Source organism: Xenopus laevis, chromosome 5L, assembly GCF_017654675.1.
Source record: "Xenopus laevis strain J_2021 chromosome 5L, Xenopus_laevis_v10.1, whole genome shotgun sequence".
NCBI classification, from domain to species: Eukaryota; Metazoa; Chordata; class Amphibia; order Anura; family Pipidae; genus Xenopus; species Xenopus laevis.
Window position 1 is genome coordinate 139,346,353 of NC_054379.1, and position 19,683 is coordinate 139,366,035.

General features: G+C 40.2%; 1 long non-coding RNA gene across 1 annotated transcript; it reads right to left on the reverse strand.

The window, feature by feature from the left end:
- Positions 1–639: 639 nt before the first annotated feature.
- On the reverse strand, positions 640–16,381 carry LOC108717136. The gene is made up of 4 exons (XR_001935818.2): positions 16,328–16,381; positions 13,999–14,045; positions 7,137–7,230; positions 640–1,328 (listed from the first exon to the last, which is right to left on the reverse strand). It is a non-coding gene; the product is annotated as an uncharacterized LOC108717136 (long non-coding RNA).
- Positions 16,382–19,683: the final 3,302 nt, after the last annotated feature.

A 19,683-nucleotide genomic window follows, 5' to 3' on the forward strand; every position in this document is an offset into this window, starting at 1 on the left:
TTATTTCCAATAGATATACATTTTCGGGAGATTTGTTGCCCGCAGTTGTGCCTTTTAATCGCGTGCAACAAAACTTCCCTGACAGCCATTACCCTTAAAGGAGAACTAAACCTACCTAATGTGAAAAGCCCCTTTCAATACCCTCCGTAGTGCCCCCTCATTTCTGCTGATTCACTGCACATGCTCTGTGCTGCTGTCACTTACTGAGCTTAGGGAACAACTCACAATATACAGTACACATAGAATGTCACAACATATGTCACAACATAAAGCTGATTAGTAATTAATACAGATAATTACTACATGGCAGCTCAGAAATCAGCATCAGAATTTAATAATCAGCCCTGTAGCATCAGCTTATATTACAGGCCAATCTCATTTTCTTCTTAATAATTTGCAACGACCCCTAAGTTTAGCTTCTCAACAGCTGCTCAGAGCCCACTGAGCATGTGAGGGTCGCAGACACTTTCCAAGATGGTGACCCCCTGTGACAAGTCCTGGACCATTGCTGCTATTGAGAAGCTGAAACTTTAGCCTGGTGCAATAAGTTCAGTATATAAAACATAGCATTTGTAGCCATATTTCTTCTTAGGGTTAAGTTCTCCTTTAAAAACCTTATCATATTAAGTTATTTATTTTAACTTTATATTGAAACAAATGTTTCTAAGGGATATTTCAATTGAAATGTTATTTCTCATGGAATCCCACAGAAGGTGGTTGTGGGGTTCTGCTTGCTCGCACACAAACAGATCCCTTTTGATGTTTCTTTCTGCCTGCCTTATTATATTTCCCTGCTTGAGCTGAGGAATAGAAATGCTGTAAATTTCTTATGGCTCCGTAAGGTGTTTGCCCAGTTACTGCCAATACCTACAATTGGGCTAACTGACAGTTCATTTGATTTGGGCAATAAAACTGTAATAAACATTTTCTGTAATTATGCTCACCCCCTTCCCCAAAAATAGTTGTGCCATAGACAGATGCCTCAACTGCCAACCCCTTGTTCCAGCCCAGCTCACCCAGAAGATACACAGATCCAATGATTTTCTGCAGCAGAACAAGCTCTGCTGGAAGTGCTATGTCATGATGTGAAAGATAATTTGCCTTTTTACACAGTCCCTTTTTTTTAAATATATCCTTTCAACCTCATATCCAGAGTCGTGATTTTCTTCTCCTAGGAAAAAAAAAGATCATTGCCTTTTCTGTGAACGCCGCCTGCTCTCTTCCCATTCTGCTGATCTTGCCGACTCTGCCTGCTCTTGTCATATATCATTCAGCATTCAGCCTGCAGTCTATTAAGTCCTTAAAGCTGCCAAGATGCTCACTATGACCTAGTGGGGGGGTTTCAGGAAACATATGTTTATATATTGTATATATACTGTATATATATATTTGTCAGACAGATAATTTTATTAAGCACTCACACAGATAATTTAATAAGATAAATAGCAGATTGCCAGATTTATCTTGATTATATTGTTATGGGCTTGCCATATTACAGGCATGTCCCAAACCCATGGCCAATTCTGTTATAATAAACTGCACCATGTAACTATTGTATGGCTGGAGATCCTCTTGCCAGAATCCCAACTCTGGAATGATTGTGTTGTTATTCAGCTACAGCTAAAGGACCAGGGCCCATCAGATATCATATGGCCCTGTCATTGCCCTGTTAGCTCCAGCCAATACAGGGTGACTATTGACTGATTACCTGCAGCAGCTCAGAGATCCCAGAATGTTTATAGATGTTGGCCAGACAGCAATAGGCCCCAAGTAAATAATGCTGGGGCCTTATATTGAGCTGCATTTTTTGTACAGTTTTTAAAATTTATACAGCAAAAATCGCTTTTTGTTTATCTTTTACTGGCCCTTTAATACCTCCTATCTGTCCCACGGTGTGTCAGTATCAAGGATGACAATCCCTGCCCCAAGGGTATTTACTGTTTACAAGTACAGACAGAGAAACAAACTTGCTCCACTAAATTGCTGTCAATTTGGTATTTACCCCCTGGTAACCCCACCACAGTACAAAATATTATCACACAGAAACAAATATATTATATATAAAAGTGAGAAGGCTCTTTTCAACCAACGGCCTCACAGTGTGCCAATATACAAGCTTTGCTGGAGTACAGAATGGGTCTTTTTCAGACATATTGTATTTAAGCCCTCCCAACAAGCTCCAACATTTAATTTTTTTTATAATTTTCCAGTAACCGTTTCCCTGCTATAGTTCCCAGGGAATTCAGAACAATAATAAAAATGTAACCCAAATGACTTTCTTTAGGATACACCCCCATCCACTCATTGGAGACCTGCAGGTACAGCACCACTGTTAGATTAAAGTGCCCTAATTTATATGTTATAATAGCATTATATAGCAATATGACACATATATAAGCTGCATATAACTTGTATTACTGCAGTGACTAAAATATACACAGAGCAGCTCTTGGGCTCATGAAAACGTGGAGTTCAATGGATCTAAAAATGGTTATGTTTATATTAATAACAGTCATGGAAAGGAAGTATTTGCACAAAGTTGGTTGCAGTCATTGCACAGAGCAGCGCACATAATATTTTGAATAATATTTTTTAGTGTCAGTATCACTTGAAGCTCTGCAGCCATGTGCAGGCCATCAAATCACTACTTAAACCCTCATTGTCAGTGCACTCCTTGTCCTTTTTCACCCGCCTGCCATCACTCTTTTATATACATGTGCCTGCCTCACCTCCTTCCAGTAACAACAGAATGAGTTGGGTCAGTTATATAAAGAACAGTTCCCCAGTTCATGGTTGGGAAAGGGCAAGTTAGGTTCAGGTGCTATTTGACCTTTTGTCAGCCCACACATCACTGTGATATACAGTATATATATATATACCAATATATATATATATCAATAAATCCCATTTTGCAATGACTCAGACCGAATACAATACAGGCCAAGAGAACATTCATGCACACATACAAAGCACCGCTGCTTTTCCCATTTACATAGTGCTAATTAGATCATCTGTTGTGTCTTTAATCACTGCAGTGTCCTCAAATCACTTTCATTATTGATGGAACCAAAAAAAAGTCTCTTACCAAGGCATGCACAAAATGTAGATTGTATGAGGATATTGAAGTAACACAAACCAAATGGCTTCAGTTTGGTTTCTTCTTGCTGCTTGGAAAGATATTCTTAGCAACCCCATTAAGTAAAACAGGAACTAATCGCATTGCTAAAAATACAGGACTATAGAAAAGTGCTATTTTGGTAACTCCTATTTATATACCTTACTCATTCGTATGCTTTAATAAGACCATGTACACATCTGCATTCATACTGCAATGTCTAATTGAATGATTGCAACACAATCACATGCTCCAATTAGTCATGTCATACGTTTTTCTTTCACCTCTATGGAAATCACATGCCTTCATATCTTGCTTTGCATATGCAAGTGTAGCAAGAAGTTCATGCACGCTGCAGCTTTGGTGCCTTCTGGGCCATTGCATTGCAAGTTGAACCCCTGGGGTTGCATGCTTCTTGCGTTGGTTTGCAACTACCCCATTAAATGTAAGTTTGCTGCCCTCTGAGCAGATTACATGGTAATCTACTGACAACATCAGCTTCTTCCAGGACCATGAATTCATGGTGCAGTAAAAGAAGTGCTCTAGAAATATTTGTGGTCTTCCTACCTCAAAAGCTTTTGAGAAAGTGGCCGGAGGGCTATGAAACGAGTCATTCATAATGGTTCTTTGCATTAGAGGCGATTTTTTTTGTATTGATTTTAATGGATAGATAAAGTATTGGATTTTTTAAATTTGACTCTACGTGGTGCTCCGTGCTACACACAAGAACAATTGGCCTGTTAGTGCATAGACAAGGCATATTTTTGGCACAATGATGTTGGGACAGAAGGATCAATATTTTCTCCCTCAGAGTAGATATTCCAGCAGAGAAAACACCTAGTGTTACATGGTCCTTGGCCAATTCCTCCAAGGGGGGCAGCCCAACAGTTCGAGATCAGCATTTGACTAAAACATCCGCAAGGAGATCGCCAATTTACTAACATAGAGGACAATTCGCTAGAGAAAGACTACATCGCTAACAATTCTTTGCTCCCTTTCTAATTTTCGATCAATCGATTGTTGCTCCGCAAATTAACTAAAGTCAGGGCCGCTTCTGCCATGAGGTAAGGTGAAACCCTTGCCTCAGGCGGCAGCGAGCAGCCAGTTACAAGGGGCGGCAAAAAGCCGCCTCTTGTAACTTTAAGAGCCGAACTTCCGGGTTTTAACCCGGAAATTCGGCTCCGCTAGTGCAAAGAGCGCTATTGCGTTCAATGCACTAGCGATAATGCCCCCTGAAACCCGCTCCGACGCAAATTTTTAAGCGCGGAGCGGGTGAGGAGGGGGGCGGCATCTGGGCTGCTGCCTCAGGCGGCAGCAGCCCTAGAATCGGCGCTGACTAAAGTGAGAATTTTCCATAACGTTACCCCTTTCGCCAGAGTTTCCTTCGCCAGCTTAGACCTGGCGAACTGATAAGATGAAGTTACATACTCCTCAATCTTATGTCAGTGATATCTTAAGTGATATCAGTGTATCCCAAAAAGTTGTAAAAATGATAAGAAAAGCTGGCCTTTTTTCATATTTTAAAGTGGGATTTTATTTAAAAGTTGTAACTGTTTAGGGTGCAGCTGGCAGCAGATATAATAATGGGAACGTGGGAATCAATTATAAAAGTAGAAACGGTAGAGAACTATTAATGATAGAAGGCAAAATGATTATATATATATATGGCAGGAGCCATAACACATGGCAACTGGGAGGGTAATGGGAAGTGCTACAGACAGTAATTAGAAGAGGAATCGTAGTAATATTCAACTGAGTGATTTCAGACTTATAGAAGGGATGAATCTTAATATACTAAAAAATGATCTAATTATGTCTTGATAGCTTTTCTAGTCAATCCCCTCGGTGCAGTTTTAAGAGATGAGTTTATAAATGAAGGAGCAGAAGAAAAGCAAAGTAAAACAAAGAGGCTCCATGAGTTGCTTCATGCTGAGAGATTCTAAAGTAAAGGTTACGCTCACATAGCTCTCTCAAGAAGCTGCCTAGTGAGCTGGACCCAAACATGCATATTTATAGAGGGAATGTGTTTAACATTTATCTCTCACATGGTTACACAGCAACATTTCTACAGTTAATTATAGCACTCTGCTTTTTTTTTTTTTTTTTTTTTAGAATTGTAGAAAAGCAATGGCAGAATTTTTAAGGGTTTATGAACTTTCCAGCAAGGTTAGTTTATATCAGTTCTCCCAGTCTCCAGAGTTTCACCGGCCCGTAGATTACAGACACAGAAGGATTTTTCAATAGGAATCCAGCCTGCTCTGCCTTTAACCTAACTCCTTGATTTTTGTGGACATACAGTGCAGTGCAATGCAGTAACAATGACTCATTTTTTGTGCACCGAGATTTTAATTCTTTTCACTTGAGAACATTGCCCCTCTAAGGTGTTAGGGCAAGGTCACGTGGCGTTTTTACTTAAAAATGCGCGGCTGAGCATAAATATGCCAATTAAAGGGATCCTGTCATCGGAAAACATGTTTTTTTTTTAAAAAAACGCATCAGTTTAATAGTGCTACTCCAGCAGACTTCTGCACTGAAATTCATTTCTCAAAAGAGCAAACAGATTTTTTTATATCCAATTTTGAAATCTGACATGGGGCTAGACATTTTGTCAATTTCCCAGGTGCCCCAGGTCATGTGACTTGTGCCTGCACTTTAGGAGAGAAATGCTTTATGGCAGGCTGCTGTTTTTCCTTCTCAATATAACTGAATGTGTCTCAGTGGGACATGGGTTTTTACTATTGAGTGCTGGTCTTAGATCTACCAGGCAGCTGTTATCTTGTGTTAGGGAGCTGTTATCTGGTTACCTTCCCATTGTTCTGTTGTTTGGCTGCTGGGGGGGGGGGGAAGGGAGGGGTGATATCACTCCAACTTGCAGTACAGCAGTAAAGAGTGATTGAAGTTTATCAGAGCACAAGTCACATGACTTGTGGCAGCTGGGAAATTGACAATATGTCTAGCCCCATCTCAGATTTCAAAATTGAATATAAAAAAATCTGTTTGCTCTTTTGAGAAATGGATTTCAGTGCAGAATTTTGCTGGAGCAGCACTATTAACTGATTTATTTTGGGGAAAAAACATTTTCCCATTACAGTATCCCTTTAACAGCCTGTAGTTTTCTTTTCCCAACATGTATTTCTGTTTTTTCTTGTTCCCCACAATTCCACTCCAAATTCCATTTGTAAAAAAGCCAAGTGGAAAACAATTTACATGCAGAATGTAGCCATACTGCTTGTCAATATGTAACGTAATTACGTCACCAGCATACAATGCCATAAATACGTATACGTGAAATCCATCTCGTAAGAGTTTGGCCACCATGTTGAAAATACGCAGCGTATTTCACAAACCTGCAGATCCCATAGATCCCAAAAATATGGCATTTCCTTGGCGTATTTGCATTTCTGCAAAAAAACGCAAATACTGGCGTCTTGTGGCGGATGTTGGCTCGCAAGGGCCCCGTGGGAATTGCTATAGTGCGCATTCCATTATTTTCAATAGGGCTTCATTTTGTGCGCATTTACACTCGGCTGTACATTTTTTAAAATGCAATGTAAAAACGCCACATGTAAACCTTGCCCTTGGCATGATATCAGACAGAAATAAGCAAGTACCAATGAAACTTGTGTGCTTAGTTATCAAAATTTGAATTTGTGTAATGTTAGAGGTTTTTCTATTTCAATTAACTTTTTTTTAAAAAATGCGAATACCTCAAATTTTTACGGTTGAAAAATTTGAATAACTTGCATTGAAAAAATGCTTTAGGCTTGCCATAGACTGCTCCCATTGACTTCTAAATAAACTTTTGAAGTTTTGCATACAAAGTATACGTATATTATACGTATTTTGTTCACGTTTATACTTTGAATTTCCAAGTTTTAGTTCAAAAAAATAAATTAGTAGAAAAAAATTGGTATTTGAACATTGGTAAATCACCCCCTAGGTCTATATCCATCCCATTACTGGCTATCAGTGATCTAACATGCACTCAATTTCATTTTCTCTGTGTATTCTTTGTACACACCTCTTTAATCATGTGTTTTAACCTCAAATCCCTTGTAGCTTTCGACAACAATCCAGTCCTTTTCCAGTCAGTACCCAGCTGACTACCATCTCGTCTGAAATTATAAAACACATCATTTAATTTTGACAGCTATGTGTTATACTTCCTTTATGCAAGGAAGAGTGAAACAATTTAATCCTATGCAACTTTCCAATATAATCATTAAATATTTTCAGTGGTTTTAAAGATATTTGTTCATATACTATTATAATTGCTACTGCAGCAGTATCTGTCTGACTGTAAGCATTCAGTGCACTCCTGGCTCTCACTCCTGAAAACAATGTTGAAAGTTGGCTGATCAAAGATCCAAGGGCTCCTGTTATACTGTTTTATGATTCAGACCAGACTGCCAAAAGGGGTAAACAAATACTGCTTTACACCTTGGGATAATGGGTATAGTAGGGAGAGATTGTGCCTATAATAGCAGTGGGATAATAGTCTCTGGGAAGGGAGTGTGACTGTGGGATAGCAGGTATAGTAGGGAGACATGGTGTCTATAGTAACAGTGGGATAATAATCTCTGGGAAGGGAGTGTGGGATTGCAGGTATAGTAGGGAGACATGGTGTCTATAGTAACAGTGGGATAATAGTCTCTGGGAAGGGAGTGTGACTGTGGGATAGCAGGTATAGTAGGGAGAGATGGTGCCTATAGTAACAGTGGGCATAATAGTCTCTGGGAAGGGAGTGTGACTGTGGGATAGCAGGTATAGTAGGGAGAGATGGTGTCTATAGTAACAGTGGGATAATAGTCTCTGGGAAGGGACTGTGACTGTGGGATAGCAGGTATAGTAGGGAGAGATGGTGTCTATAGTAACAGTGGGATAATAGTCTCTGGGAAGGGAGTGTGACTGTGGGATAGCAGGTATAGTAGGGAGAGATGGTGCCTATAGTAACAGTGGGATAATAGTCTCTGGGAAGGGAGTGTGACTGTGGGATAGCAGGTATAATAGGGAGAGATGGTGCCTATAGTAGCAGTGGGATAATAGTCTCTGGGAAGGGACTGTGGGATAGCAGGTATAGTAGGGAGAGATGGTGCCTATAGTAACAGTGGATAATAGTCTCTGGGAAGGGAGTGTGACTGTGGGATAGCAGGTATAATAGGGAGAGATGGTGCCTATAGTAGCAGTGGGATAATAGTCTCTGGGAAGGGAGTGTGGCTGTGGGATAGCAGGTATAGTAGGGAGAGATGGTGCCTATAGTAGCAGTGGGATAATAGTCTCTGGGAAGGGACTGTGGGATAGCAGGTATAGTAGGGAGAGATGGTGCCTATAGTAACAGTGGATAATAGTCTCTGGGAAGGGAGTGTGACTGTGGGATAGCAGGTATAGAAGGTAGAGATGGTGTCTATAGTAACAGTGGGATAATAGTCTCTGGGAAGGGAGTGTGGTTGTGGGATAGCAGGTATAGTAGGGAGAGATGGTGCCTATAGTAGCAGTGGGATAACAGGTATAATCGGGAGAGATGGTGCCTATAGTAGCAGTGGGATAATAGTCTCTGGGAAGGGACTGGGACTGTGGGATAGCAGGTATAGTAGGGAGAGATGGTGCCTATAGTAACAGTGGGATAATAGTCTCTGGGAAGGGAGTGTGATTGTGGGATAGCAGGTTTAGTAGGGAGAGATGGTGCCTATAGTAGCAGTGGGATAGCAGGTATAATAGGGAGAGATGGTGCCTATAGTAGCAGTGGGATAATAGTCTCTGGGAAGGGACTGTGGGATAGCAGGTATAGTAGGGAGAGATGGTGCCTATAGTAACAGTGGATAATAGTCTCTGGGAAGGGAGTGTGACTGTGGGATAGCAGGTATAGTAGGGAGAGATGGTGCCTATAGTAGCAGTGGGATAATAGTCTCTGGGAAGGGACTGTGGGATAGCAGGTATAGTAGGGAGAGATGGTGCCTATAGTAACAGTGGATAATAGTCTCTGGGAAGGGAGTGTGACTGTGGGATAGCAGGTATAGAAGGTAGAGATGGTGTCTATAGTAACAGTGGGATAATAGTCTCTGGGAAGGGAGTGTGGTTGTGGGATAGCAGGTATAGTAGGGAGAGATGGTGCCTATAGTAGCAGTGGGATAGCAGGTATAATCGGGAGAGATGGTGCCTATAGTAGCAGTGGGATAATAGTCTCTGGGAAGGGACTGGGACTGTGGGATAGCAGGTATAGTAGGGAGAGATGGTGCCTATAGTAACAGTGGGATAATAGTCTCTGGGAAGGGAGTGTGATTGTGGGATAGCAGGTTTAGTAGGGAGAGATGGTGCCTATAGTAGCAGTGGGATAGCAGGTATAATAGGGAGAGATGGTGCCTATAGTAGCAGTGGGATAATAGTCTCTGGGAAGGGAGTGTGGCTGTGGGATAGCAGGTATAGTAGGGAGAGATGGTGCCTATAGTAGCAGTGGGATAATAGTCTTTGGAAAGGGACTGTGATTGTGGGATAGCAGGTATAGTAGGGAGAGATGGTGCCTATAGTAACAGTGGGATAATAGTCTCTGGGAAGGGAGTGTGACTGTGGGATAACAGGTATAGTAGGGAGAGATGGTGTCTATAGTAACAGTGGATAATAGTCTCTGGGAAGGGACTGTGACTGTGGGATAGCATGTATAGAAGGGAGAGATGGTGTCTATAGTAACAGTGGCATAATAGTCTCTGGGAAGGGAGTATGACTGTAGGATAGCAGGTATAGTAGGGAGAGATGGTGCCTATAGTAACAGTGGGATAATAGTCTATGGGAAGGGAGTGTGACTGTGGGATAACAGGTATAGTAGGGAGAGATGGTGTCTATAGTAACAGTGGATAATAGTCTCTGGGAAGGGAGTGTGACTGTGGGATAACAGGTATAGTAGGGAGAGATGGTGCCTATAGTAACAGTGGGATAATAGTCTCTGGGAAGGGAGTGTGACTGTGGGATAGCAGGTATAGTAGGGAGAGATGGTGCCTATAGTAACAGTGGGGATAATAGCCTTTGAGAAGCAACTGTGACTGATGGATATGATGAATAATAGGGAGAAGTTGTGGGTAGATTAGCAACGCGAATATTAGCATTTGGATAGCAATTTATGATAGCAGGTAGAATATGGTTAGGTTGTGCCAGTAGCTCCAGAGCTATAGTAGGGTTAGGTGGCACTGGTAAGTAGTGGAAACTATATTTGGGAAGGACTCTCAGTGCTGGCCATCCTGTAGCCCTTCACTTTGGATGCCAACTCATGGGAGTTGAAATCCAATTGAAGCCCTACTTTATATAAATAATGGTGGGCTACAGAGTCTTTACCTCAGATCTTGCTACCATTAAGGGTAAGGGCACAAACTGATGTTCGTGGAGATTTAGTCGCCTGTCGACTAATCTCCTCTTCTTCAGGCGACCAATCTCCCCAAAAAGCCATCCCGCCAGCTAGATTCTAAATCGCCAGAGCAATTCGTTTTCTGAAGTCGCCGGAAGATGCCACATGAGGAAACTTCGGGTGACTTCGGAGAATAAAGCATTCTGAGTACCTTCCAGCTGGCTAGAATCGAAATCACTGGCAGGATGGCAGTTGGAGTGATTTGTTTTTCGAAGTCGCTCCGAAGTTGCCTCACGAGGAAACTGCGGACAACTTCGGAGAACGAAGCATTCCAAGTGCCTTCCCACCAGCTAGAATCAAAATCACCGGCAGGTTGTTGTTTACTTTCGTTCTCAGCAGGAGCTCAGATATTTGGGGTGATTTAAGCAGAGCAGTTTGACAACATTTCCAAGGGAGTTAGCTTCCATTTCAGAACATTAGGGAGGCATTAGTGTATGAAATGTATTAGATAAACCAAAGGATAATACAGCATTGCACTTCTGCTAACTAATCTAGAAACTCAGATTATCAAAAACAGACCCTGACTATAGGCACGTACAGCGTCCAACACAGTCTCCTGGGAACTCAGAAAGACGCAACATGTTTAAATCCACACAAGGGATGTGTAAGAGCTGAGAATATCTGGCTAGAAGCTGGACTGCCTGTTCTGTTCTTTGCGATAAACAAAATAAAAAAAGACATATGACTCCGGTAATCCATTGAATTACCGGTGACATTTCCTTTAGTCTGTGTCAGACCTTGCTGTGAATGAAACTCAGAAATGCTGCACATTAATGATTCTATTTCCCTAGGTTACACTGGGAGGTTTGTAACAGTTGGAAGAAAGCATTTCCACGCAAATAAGCATGAGAAGGCATTTTAGTTTTACTACTGGTGATTCAGATTCACTGTAATACAAAGGTTATTTACAGACATTTGTGTGGGCCACACTGATTATTTCTCATGGGCAATAAAACATCCCATGTTTTCTTTTTAATTGAAGCCCAAGTAAAAATTCTTCAATTTCACCCAAAGTACCAAAAATCACACAAAGTGCAGTAAGGGTGAATCTTAAAAAAGACGGTCACAAAATCCTCCACATCACCTGGCCAAAAGCCCACCAAAAGAGCCCCTTTATCCCTAACTAGGGCTGCCACGTGGCCGGTATTTTTTTACCAGAAAAGGTAGCAATCCTATCCCTGACCCCCCCCCGTCCAAGTGTTTTCAGACCCCCCAAAGCTAGGGGTCCCTTTATCCCCCAACCTCCAGCCAAAAGGCTTCCAAAGGTATGAAGAAAGAAGGGACCTCCGGTGAAGTCCGATAAACTTTTGCACCCAAGTCTGGGCTGGGTTGAGGGTGGGGGAAGGAGCCACACATCTTCCCCTCCCCCCAGATCCATGCTGGGACCCATGACAGGTCTTAGGACCAGATCCGGGGAAAAAAACACCCCGTGTGTTCTCTACACTACAGGTGGTCTGCGGCTGATTGGTCAGATACTATACAAGGGATCATGCATAGTATGAGTGCCTTTCCTTTGTTCCATTGGCTTGAGCAAAAGCCCAAATATTTGAAGCAGCATAATGTCTATGTCTATGGTGAACATGTAGTGGTGACAAAGGGACTTTTGCTCAGAAATTAGTTTCTGCAATACACAAATAACCCACAGTATTTAGAAAGTGAAGACGAAAGGGTCCAGTTGACCAGACTTCAGCACTTTAATATTTTGAAGATAGCTGGAAATCTTAAATGTTATATGAGAAAGTCTGTATCGGGTTATATTCCTGCAGCTGTTGTTTGTCACCAGCAGTGTGACATTAGTGTGTTTGAGCTGCAAGAAAAATGTCAGATTCCTCTGCTAAGGATCCTATTGGGGAAATTTGTGGGACACATCTGTCATCCTCAGGGAATCACTTCTCTCTCATCCCTCTAACTGCTATAGTAACCAGACATGTAATCAGCAGACACGAGAGGAAGTTTGCTTGTTCATGTAGCTGACGGGAGAAGAATGCTGAGCTAAAGGTGAATGCTCATTTTAAATGGCCTGTATACCTTTGTTTTGCATTTTCTCTGTTCGCTAATGGAAATTGTGAATACATTTATTTTCATTTAGTTATGTTCATAAATCTTCTTTAAAGGTTGCCTCCATTCAGCTCACAGTTTTAAGATGGCCATTTATGTCTAGATCTGGGCAATTATGACTATACAGCCTGACAATATATGGCTTTATCAGGGGGCTGTTTCGACAGATAATCCTGTGATCCTTGTGGATCGAGCATTATATATTCTGTGTCACAGTTCTTCTTTACTTCATTCTGTTCTCATCGTTTGAGAGGTCATATGGACTTTTTCCATGCTTGTATTGCTCCCCAAGTTCTCTTTTTACATTTGAATGTATATCCCAATACATTTACTTTTATAATCGGTTCCCATTTTCCCAGTACAGGTATGGGACCTGTTATCCAGAATGTCTGGATAATGGATCTTTCTGTAATTTGGATCTTCATACCATTAGTCTACTAGAAAATCATGTAAACATTAAATAAACCCAGTAGACTGGTTTTGCTTCCAATAAGAATTAAATATATCTAAGTTTGGATCAAGTACAATGAACTGTTTTATTATTACAGAGAAAAAGGGTATCATTTTTAAAAATTTGGATTATTTGGATAAAATGGAGTCTATGGTAGACGGCCATTACTTAATTCAGAGCTTTCTGGATAATGGCTTTCCGGATAACGGAATTCATACCTGCATTAAATTTTCTGCCACCTACCCTAAAGAATTCTTTCATAATTTGGATCTCCATATCTCATGTCTAGTAGAACATTATTAAAACATTAAATACACCCAATAGACTGGTTTTGCTTCCAATAATGATTCATTATATCTTAGTTTACATCAAGTACGAGGTACTTGTTATGTTTTGGTAGCCGAGGATGAGTTATTAGTTTATAAAAAATCTGGATTATTCGAATAAAATGGAGTTCATGGGAGATGGTCTTACCGTAATTCAAAACTTTCTGGATAACGGGTTTCTGAATAACAGATCCCATACCTGTACCAGTGTAGCTATTCCCTAGTACTATACACATTCAACAGCAACATTTCCGGGCACGCCGAAACTTTAAACAAAAAGCAATTGTGTCTCATCTTATTTGCGTTATAGGTATCGCTCATGCATTTAGGATACAATACAATATTATTTTATAACATCTCCATTTTAAGAATGATAATGGGCAAATAAAAAGATATTGCCTTGGGGAAACAATTACGTGCATTCACTGTGATTTCTTGTAAGTAACTGGAAGTGACTGTAGAAAACAAAGCAGGGAAAGTGGAATGTGCAAAGAGAAAAATTATGTTCTTCAGTTTTTATTCTCTTGAACCAAAAAAAAGTGTTATTAAACTTATTCTGCAGGCATGGAAAGTGTGTTTCACAAGGCTGAGTCACTAGACTTCATGCGCAGAATAGCAGCCACAAATTCAGCTGTCGGTTTCATTCTAATCTTACCTTTATATCAATGATTGGAAGTAATTCATTTTATGTTGAGAAGACATCTAGGAACAGAGAGATGTGGTTAGAGTAAAAGTTGCACAACATTCAGTTATCTTGTTTGGACCATGCTGGGCATAAGGTACTGCATTCTATTAGTATTAACTTGTCTGCTATTAGTATTAACTTGTCTAGATCTCTGATAAAAAGTGACCGAGGATAACTGAACCCAAGAGTATGGTTTAGACTTCCACTCCATACATAACAAGGTGAGAAATGAAGCTGGCCATAGACGCAACTATATAGTTGAACGAATCAAAGGTTCGTAAGATTTTTGGACCATGTGTGGAGTCAAAATTATCCTCAGAATAACCTCCCAACATTTTTCGTACCATGATGAACAATCGTTTAGTTGATCAGACATATTTGGAAGATTTCTGTCTACTAGCGATAATATCTCTGCATGTATTGCCTATCTTACGATATCAGTTAATGGCCAAAACATAATTCCTACTTTATTTAATCGGAATGACTAGTTGTAGATAGTTATGTTGAAACAAATGATCTTGTCGTGGTACAAAGAATAAAATCTGCACGTCTATGGCCAGTTTAACATAGGCACAGATAGAAACATTATTGCATGATGTTTTTATTGGTCATTATGACCTTACAGTTAGCTTGACCCAAATGTTATGCACCTTCTGGTGGTCTCTGCAACCAGTTCCATTGTTACTGTTGCATGATATTCACACCCACTTTCAATGACTAGTAGGCCATTGTTTGCAAACACATGAGACTACACTGGGGAAATGCACAAATCAAACATTGACAATTTTATTGCACAGGCTCCTAGAGGTCTCCCGGTCATCCTCTTTGCAAAGCCCCTCTCTCTTTTGTCATCTCTTGCCCTGCCCTGTAACAAAGAGGCAGATCATATTCATGTTTTCACAGGGTGTATTGTGAAAACTTAGTGAGCACATTCTCAAAGCCTGGGAAAAAAACCCACAGACGTCAGAAATAAAGAGAAAAACAAAGCCAGTCAGATTCCTAAATACAACACATAAACACAATATAATCTGGATGGGCAACTGTCCTTGTGGCACAATTGTCTCTGCTTCTCATGGTGCAGAATATAATGACTGGTTTACAGTATTCGGGTATTAAATCATAGCATGAAGGCTTATAAATTACATTTTATGAATGGCCCTAAAGCACAGAGGGCCTTTCTGGTGTTCATTATAGGAATATGGTGGTTTAATCTCTTTCCTGCGCTCCTCTGCTTTTTCAATCAAAATAAATGAATGTTTGCCCTTAGCCTGTGTGCAATAAATACAGCCAGAGGCTGACAGGGGCAGTGAGACTTGAATACTGATTGGGACTGAGTATAAATTCATACCTTACTGCAACAGTAACAGGATCATTCTATTGCTATTGGGCTCATTAAAAGAAACCAATTTTTGTTGCAAATGTATGTATTTTATTTGCATCCGTGCTGTATTTTTCTCTATGGATTTTTTATACTGGTATGGGACCCGTTATCTGGAAACCCTTTATCCAGAAAGCTATGAATTACGGGAAGAACATCTCCCATAGACTCCATTTTAATCAAATGATTGTAATTTTAAAAAATGACTCAGTTTTAATCGAACAATACAAAATGTTAAAATATTCCTCTGTTATAAAAAAAATTACATTGAACTTGAGCCCAACTAAGATATAATTAATCCTTATTGGAAGGAAAACCAGCCTATTGGGTTTAATTCATTTATAAATGATTGTTTAATAGACTTAACCTATCAAGATTCAAATTATGGAAAGACCCCTTATCCAGAAAATCCCAAGTCCTGAGCTTTCTAGATAACAGGTCCTATACCTGTACTCAGGGCTGCCATCAGAAATCACGGGGCCCGTAAGGCAAAATTTTCTGGGCCCCCTGGTCCCCGCCCACCCCAGACCCTGCCCTCAAGCCCCACCCCCCAAAAAAACATTTGTGGTCAGTGCCCCCCTGCAAGTTAAAAAAAATCATTGGTGGTCAGCCCTCCCCTATAATTAAAAAAAAAAAGACCTTTGGCAGCAGGGCCATCCATACAAGTTTTAAAAAAAATCATTAGTGGTCAGGGCCCCCCCTATAAGTTAAAAAAAATTCATTAGTGGTCAGCCCCCCCTATAAGTTAAAAAAAATCATTAGTGGTCAGGGCCCTGCCATAAATTAAAAAACAGTGATGACAGAGCCCCCATAAAATTTTTACAACAACATTGGTGGTCAGGGGCCCCATAGAATGTAATAAAAAAAATCATTTCAATAAACTACAAAAAAACAAAAACATTGGTGCTCAGTGGAACTTACCTTAGTTTGTTTTCCATACAAATTTTCCCCCCCCAACTGCTCTCAGTGAGCTGCAGAATCAGGTAGGGTGGGCAGAGCTTCTATAAGTCCCGGCAGATCTACACAGGGATTGGATAGGCTTATCCAATCACCATGCGGCTCTACGGGAAACTACCAATAGTTTAGAAGCTGGGGAGGGGAAAGACATGTAGCAGAAACTCCGCCCTCCCCACACGATTCTACAGATTCCTGACAGCAGTGGGGGCCAGGCTACACAGCGAGTACAGCGGCCGGGCCCCCCTAAGACCCAAAAAATTGTCCCCCTAGTCCCCCCCTGATGGCGGCCCTGCATGTGCTGATATATATTCTCAGCCCCATTTTATTGACATTAAAGGGGTGGTTACCTTTAAGTTCACTTTTGTATGCTAGAGAATGGCTAATTTTAAGCAACTTTTCAATTGGCCTTCATTATTTCTTTTTTTATATATTTTTTTTAAATATTTGTCTTCTTCTTCTGACCTTTTTGAGCTTTTGAATAAGGGTCATCTAAAAAACAAATGCTCTGTAAGGCTACAAATGTATTGTTATTGCTACTTTTTATTACTTGTCTTACTATTCAGGCCTCTCCTATTCATATTCCAGTCTCTTATTCAAATCCACACATGGTTGCTAGGGTAATTTAGACCCTAGCAACCAGATTGCTGAAATTGCAAACTAGAGAGCTGCTGAATAAAAAGCTAAATAACTAAAAAAAACACAAATAAAAAATGAAAACCAATTGCGAATTGTATCAATTTATCACACTCGACATACTATTACTCATACTAAAAGTTAATTTTCAGGTGACCAACCCCTTTATATAGTTTTTGCTAGGAGTTGCAGTTCACCAATGACTTGACACAATGTAGAAAAATTTAAGCTTTGTGCAAAAATACCTTTAGACGGGAATGATCAGCAGGCATTTTAGGTGTTAAAATGTTTGTATCATCCCTGGGGATGATATCTGCTTGTACGATGTGTAATTTAGCATTAAGGCCACTAAACAGATGTTTATGAAGGAAGGGTTTTGCTCAGGAAGTTGGAACTGTGAAATAAATCATTGATAACATTTGCAAGGAAAGTTCTGTTCTCTGTAATGAATAGAGACAGTTGCAAGCCTATAACTGGGAATACAGAATGGCGCGCTGGTTTGCCTGTAAGCTGTGAACACAGAGGTGTGCTGTCAGCTGTTAATAAGCCGTGAGTCATCTCTCACAACACTAGACATCTGTTTATTTATGTCTCGTCCAACTTCCAAGTGCTCTTCTCATGTCAGGAGTAAGGTACACAGAGCCTGTAGCTTCCCACCTGTTGTAAGGACATATCATCAGCATCATTATTCATTTAGAGAGCGCCAGCAAATGCAAACAATAACAATCAGCGGTTATAACATAACAATAATAAAGAGTTATAGAACAACACAATAGCATTAGTGCTTGCTCTGCTTACAAGAGCTTGCAATCTAAAGCATAGATGCATATGTTGAGAAAATCAATGTATGATGCCCTAAGCAACTGAATGCAATCCAGGTGGATCAGACAATTGTGGCTCCATATGGTTGATCAATGGGAAAACATGCACTGTACAGGGCTGTGCTGAAATAGTTTTCCATAAGGCTCATTTACTATCGGTAGGCACACTGCCTGGTGCAACAGTACAGGCATATACTTTCTAATTCTGTCCTTTCCCAAGTCACAGACTGTCTCTCTCTGCTGTCTCCTCCTGGATGTCACAGCGCCACCTGAAACTGAACCTTTCAAAACAGAACTCATTATATTTCCTCCAAGATCTTCCCCTGTCCCTCAGATATCACTCACAGTAAACAACACCACCTTTCATTCCACCACACAGGCACACTGCCTAGGAGTTATTCTAGACTCCCATCTGTCTTTTTCACCACACATTCAAACACTTGCAAAATCTTGTCGTATTCAACTGCGCAACATTGCACGAATACTACCATATATCAGTTCAGAATCAACTAAAACACTGATTCAGTCTCTCAACATCTCCCGCCTTGATTACTGCAACTTACTCCTCACAGGTATTCCAACAAGTCACCTTTCACAACTCCAATCTGTTCTAAATGCTGCTGCTAGACTCATTCATCTATCTTACTGCTTAACATCAGCTGCTCCCATATGTATGTCCCTTCACTGGCTGCCAATCTCCTCTAGAATCAAATTTTATATTACTAACACTCACATTCAAGGCCCTTAATAATGAAGCCCCTCCCTATATTTTATCTCTGATCTCCAAATACTCTCCTTCATGTAACCTTCGCTCTGCTTCTGATATTCACATCACTTCTTCTCCCATCATTTCTGCCCATTCTCGTCTACAAGACTTCTCTCGGGCTTCTGCTTTTCTCTAGAACCCTCTGCCTCGAGCTGTCAGACTTTCTCCTTCTTTCCAAACTTTCAAGCGCTCCTTAAAGACCCACTTGTTTCAATGTACCTTAATTAATCAATCATTGCTGTATCAAAAATCACAAAATTGTTTCTAAAATCCTAATGTCTCAATTGAACCCTAACCTTTACTTTGTAAAATCCAATTTGTAGGGCCCTCTATTTTCTATTGTACTCTGTAACCCTTGTTTGTAATCCACCATTTATACCCTGTTTGTTATAACTGAGGTAAAGCACTGTGTATCTTGTCAGAGCTATATAAATAAATGATGATGGTGATGATGATGATGATATACCCCACCTCATACCCTGGGACCATCAAAACATAGTAGTGCAGCAGGAGATGCCTTGGTCTAGGGGTAAACAATGCACTCCAGTGCACCCCCATTTATTTTGACTAGTGAAAACACAAAAATAACCAGTACCTATTCCTTACTATAGTGTTTTCTCTGACAAATATCTTCCTGAACATTGGATTTGTTCTTCTCGCACTCACCCAGAGGACTAATGATCCATCTCACTATATAACATCAATCTAAAATCTTTCTATCTATCTATCTATCTATCTATCTATCTATCAGTCTATTATCTACCTATGTATCTATCTATATATCATCTATCTATCTATCTACCTATCTATCCAGCTATCTAACATCCATCTATCTATCTATCTATCTATCTATCTATCTAACATCTATCTATCTAACTATCTATCTCTATCTATATATCCATCGATCTATCTATCTATCTTTTTAACTATCATCTATCTCACTATCTCTTTATCTATCTATCTATCTATCAATCATCTATGTATCTATACTGTATATATATATATATCTATATCTATCTATCTATCTATCTATCTATCTATATTATCTATCCTCTATTAATCTATCTATTTATCCATCTATCTAACATCTATCTATCATC